The 5,536-nt window shown below is 44.5% G+C and overlaps 1 non-coding gene across 1 annotated transcript; it reads left to right on the forward strand.

The window, feature by feature from the left end:
• The first annotated feature begins 775 nt into the window (after window positions 1-775).
• Window positions 776-889, forward strand: trnal-caa (transfer RNA leucine (anticodon CAA)). Its single transcript has 2 exons — window positions 776-813; window positions 855-889. It is a non-coding gene; the product is annotated as a tRNA-Leu (tRNA).
• The last annotated feature ends 4,647 nt before the right edge of the window (window positions 890-5,536 follow it).

Genomic DNA, 5,536 nt, shown 5'->3' on the forward strand with positions numbered 1-5,536 from the left:
ATTTTCGCTGCTGAGCACTCCCTTTTGGTCGCTGAGGGCAGGCATCCTAGAAATGTCCTGGCTGGCCACAATACAAACAATCCCCATTTCTCCACCTCCATTTTCGCTGCTGAGCACTCCCTTTTGGTCGCTGAGGGCAGGTATCCTAGAAATGTCCTGGCTGGCCACAACACAAACAATCCCCATTTCTCCACCTCCATTGACCTACAAGTCTGAACAACATTCTGACTGTCATATCTCATCCATGATGGAATGATGGAACAGACACAGGAGACCGAACGGCCTTTCCGCACGATGTCTCATTTTCTTGTGGACCTTGTCACATCTTCGCTTTATCCCAAAATCATGAGATTATTGAGCCTTGTAGTCTACTTACCAACATCCATCTGTAAAGCAGCGTTGCCGGGTATAACTAAAACCTCCTGCGTTCAGTTTCTGTTGACATTGTTGCGATCAACTCCCACCCAGTTTTTAGATTCAGTCCTGTCTATAAACGTTTATTTCTCCGCTTCCCTAAATGTGAAAGCGATGAGTCTTCCAAGCGTTCTCATCCATCTCAACAAACGTCCTTCCCAAATTCTTGCAGAGACGCGTCTCACGAGTCTTCGAATTGTAATATTTTCAGCTTCACTCTCCATAGAAGCTGCCTGACCTGAGCAAACTGTAAGACTCTCGCTTTCATTTCCGATTGACAGGATGATATATGTGTTTGTGTGGATATGACGTTTCTTACAAATCAGGCATTTATTCCGTTCTCAAACACACATCAAAAGTTGTCAGGGTGGCCGAGTGGTCTAAGGCGCCAGACTCAAGGAATGAAAGTCCTTCCGACAAACGGGAGTGTTCTGGTCTCCATCTGGGGTCGTGGGTTCGAATCCCACTCCTGACAAAATTTGTCTTTAAGAATTCAATCGAGGCGACGTTATTTCTGCAAACAAAACCTGGGCTGTTGAGGTGGATTAGAAAAACTGTTGGAGGATAAGATTATGTTTTTGACACAGCTCATCGTATTGCAACAAGTCACCGTACACCGAATTCTGAGTGAGTGATTTATTCAGAAAAAAAAAATCACGGTGAAGCATCTCGTCCCGAAACTCCGACTGCTTACGCTTTTCCACAGATGCTGCCTGGTTTGCTGAGCTCCTCCTGGCATACTCAGCTATCAATATAGAAAGCTTTCTGAAGTGAAATCATTGGTTGTCAGATTATTTAATGGATGGGCATTTGAGCGTACATTATCACCTGTTGATCAAAGGTCTGATTGCTGATGGGTAGTAACTGTTCTTGAACGTGGCGGTGCGAGTCCTGAGGCTCTTGTACCATCTACCCGATGACAGCAGCGCAAAAAGAGCATGGCAGGATGGTGACGACCTCTGACGGTGGATGCTGTTTTCCGATCACATCGTTTTATGTGGATCTGCTTAATGTTTGCGAGTGATTTCCCAAGATGGACTGGGCCGAATTCATTAACTTTTTAAAGATTTTCGTTCAAAGGTACGGTATTTCCGTACCAGGTCTTGTTGCAGACTGACAATATACTCTCTACGACACATCTATAGAAGCTCATCAAGGTTTTTGATGTCATGCTGAATCTCCGCAGTCTCCTAAGAGAGCAGAGGATATAGTCATACCAACAATTTAAAGTTACAGACGTGCCCCACCTCTGATCCTCCAAGGAGAACTAGCTCAAGGACCTCTGGTTTTCCCTCTGCTGAGGACAACAATCAGTCCTTGGTCTTGCCGACATAGAGTGGTAGGGTGTTGGCACATCTTGTTTAAAACGATCCCCTCTTAGTTGAATTGTATGCCCTAAGAGGGGATCGTTTAAAGACATGTGATCCCTGGAATGGAGATAACTTCTACGTGCTCAACCATTATCTATGCCTCAAAATCTAAGAATCGTCTATTAGATTTCCCCCTCACCTCTGATGCTCCAGAGAAAAAGAACAGGTTTGCCCAAACTTTCGCAATTGCACAAACCGTCTAATTCATCACCATCTTGGTGATGCTCTTCTGCACACTTTCCAAATCCGCGTCATCCTTTCTCTGGAGGATGGCCTGAACGGAGTGCAGCACAATTCCAGTGCTGTGATGCTGTACGCTCTGATTCCGCACATGCTCGGCAATCTGAGACCCTGTCATCAAAGCAGTCATTCAGAATATTCCGAAATACAGCTGTTTATCTGGCATGTGGAGACAGTACTGCAGGGGCTGTCAGGGTGGCCGAGTGGTCTAAGGCGCCAGACTTAAGGCGAGCAAGTCGCTTCCTAGTAAACGCGAGTGTTCTGGTCTCCAACGCGAGGGTTCGAACCCTACTCCTGGCAAATACTCTGTTTTTCACGTGCTGTTATTTATAATGCAATCACTGTAATTTTACTGCAGCGATCAAAGCGTAGTCTGTTTGGGAGTATGGGAAAGACGCAATTAAGATAAAGATTTTGTTTTAGTCACAACAAAGAGCAGAACAACGGGTTACATGGGATTCGGGCTGCAGAGTTTGATGAGAAAGAGGCCTCGTTGAAGAGTGTCTGTGTCACCTTCTTAACCGTGGCTGTTGGTTGGACAGAATGACATTGGGGCCATTCAGACACGTTGTCGGTCTCTATATCGAAACGGCATTTTACATTGTCGTTCTTAAGCGTACATCTGCCCTGGAGCTCCGTAACGTGTGTTTAACACCTTTCTGGATTTGGGAATATCGGATTGATCATTCCGGACTGGATTATATTCACTTTCCGTTGTTTAACAGTCCACTCTTCCTTGTTTTGCAATGCAGATGTTTTAAGTCGTACAGCATGGAAAATAGCCTGCGGCCCAATTGATTCAAAGTTCAGATCAGAAAGTAAATTTTGCATCACAGCATATCTATATACATATATCACCATTTGCAGCAATGGGATTGATATTCCTGCGGGCATCCAAGAAACACAATAAAATCCATGAAGGGCCGCACTAACAGGACGGTCAAAACACTCAATGTGTACAATACAGCAATCTGTGCAAAGTCAAGTGAAAGAATAATGATAATAGCAATATTAATTGTTATTTTACGCAATAATCCAGGGCAACTATGAAGCTCACTGGAGTTTGTTTAGATTTAACCTTTCACAGAGACAACCAGATGAATTACACATTGACAGAGGATCGAATATGCACGATTTGATATGCACGATTTCAGGTAAAGCTGAAACACTTAATTCAGATAGTAAATATGATTTCAAAAGTTATAAAAATAAAATCTGGACAAAATAAGCGTATTAGATTAAACGTAAAGAGAGTTGCAATTGATGTAGCATAATATATAACAGAACTGCAGGATACAGTACAACTGATGGATGAATACTCTTATTTTATATGTTAATGACTTGTATGCTGGAATTGATGATCATACGAACAGGTTTGCGGTCCAGATGAAGATAGGTGGAGGTGCAGGAAATCTGGTGTAAGTAGAAAGTCTACAAAATGACAGAGGAAGATGAGGAGAATGGGCAAAGAAGTGGCAGACATTAAACACAGGCACGAAATGCATGGTGCTGCACTTGAGCAGAAGAAATAAAATGGAAGGCTATTTACTAATCGTAGAGAAAATTGGAAAATCTGAGGTGCAAAAGGACTCAACGTTGCTCGTCCAGCATTCCCTGAAGGTGAATATGCATGCTGCGAAAGTGGTGAGGAAGGCCAATGCGATGTTGGCGATCATTTCTAGAGGAATGGGGTATGGATGCAGCGATGGAATTTTCAGGTTTTAAATGCACTGATGAGGCCTTACCTTGAGTACTGTGAGCAGTCTGGAGCCCCTGGTCTGAGACAGGTTGTGCTGTCACTGAAGACGGTTCAGAGGTGGTTTAGAAAATTATTCCCGGGTTGAAAGCTTTGTCATGCGAGTAGCATGTGCTGGTTCTGGGTCTCTACTCAGGGGAATTCAGGAGAGTGAGTGGTTCGCGCATCAAATCACCCCTTGGACAGTCTCTATCACTCGTGTCACCCAGCTGACTACTGGACCGTCTCTCCCCGTGTCTATCACTGATGTCACCCAGCTGACTACGGGACCGTCTCTCCCCGTGTCTATTACTCGGGTCTCCCGGCGTCTTAGGCGCTCCTGCTCCAAGACAAAACTCAGCTTCCCTCTGTTTCATCAGCTGCGGATGAATGTCAGGAACCCCCGCTGGAACCAGTCGGCGAGACCTCTCTCTGAAAGGGATGCTCTCGATTGCTCTAATACTGTGGCAAGTACTCTTAGAGAAATCAAACTCAGAACTGCCAGTGGAAAAGGCTTCTTCGCGTTCCAACACGTTATCAGTTAATCTCCATTTCCATTCCTCGAACATTTCAGCAAACATAGGGTTTCCGGTCGCTCTTGTTGCTCCCAGAACGTAACATGACAGGTTTAGACGGGATGCACCTCACAGTTCCTCCTTTTCGCTCATCATCCTACTTAGCTGGAACTTGCACCTTCTTAAAAGCAGCTCTGAACACATGGTGAATTGACAAGGTGTTCAAAAAGTTCTCTCCACTTCTCTCTTTGCATGCTCCTGGGAACCTTCTCACAAGAATATAAAGTTCCATCCGTTTCAATAGTCTCAGTTACTCCAACATTTGCTTCCATAAATGCCAGCTTCAACGAAAAGTAGCCATTGTATGCGTACTTATCATTACTAAGCCCCGGAATTCCAAGGGCACTAACAGGCACCAATGGCAAGTACGTGGACACCGGTTGTAAATAACACTAGAAGATACTAGACAACAGGATATGACAGCACAATACAGACCCTTCGGCACTCGATTTTGAGCCTAACCATATATTACTTTCATCCATTTGCCTGTGCAAGAGGCTCTTAAATACCCCTAATGTTTTAGCCTCCACCACAATCCCTGGCAAGTCATTGCAGGCACTCACAACCCTCTGTGTAAAAAACAAATACCCCTGATATCTCCCATAAACGTCTCTCCCTTAAGTTAACTGTGTATGTATGCCCTCTGGTGTTTGCTATTCGTGCCCTGGGAAACAGGTACTGGCTAGCACCTTATCTATGCCTCTCATAATCACGTAGACCTCTATAAAGACCCCTCTCATCCTTCTATACTCCAAAGAAAAAAGTTCCAGCTCTGCGAACCATGCCTCATAACACTTGTTTTCCAATCCAGGCAATTTCCCTGTGAATCTCCTCTGCACCCTCTCCATAGCTTCCACATTCTCCTATAATGAGGTGACCAGAATGGAAAACAATACCCTAAGTTTAGTCTCACCAAAGTTTAGTAGAGTTGCAACATGACCTCTCTACTCCTGAACTCAATCCCCCTATTAACGAAGCCTAGCATCCCATAGGCCTTCTTAACTATTCTATTCATCTGTGCAGCGACCGTGAATGATGTATGGATTTGAACCCCAATGTCCCTATGTTCATCCACACTCTTAAGTAACCGACCATTCACCCTGTACTCAGCCTTCTGGTTTGTCCTTCTAAAATGCATCACCGCTCACTTAATCGGATTGAACTCCATCTGCCACTATTCTGGCCAACTCTGCATCCTGTAC

Source organism: Hemitrygon akajei, unplaced genomic scaffold, assembly GCF_048418815.1.
Source record: "Hemitrygon akajei unplaced genomic scaffold, sHemAka1.3 Scf000049, whole genome shotgun sequence".
Lineage (NCBI taxonomy): Eukaryota > Metazoa > Chordata > Chondrichthyes > Myliobatiformes > Dasyatidae > Hemitrygon > Hemitrygon akajei.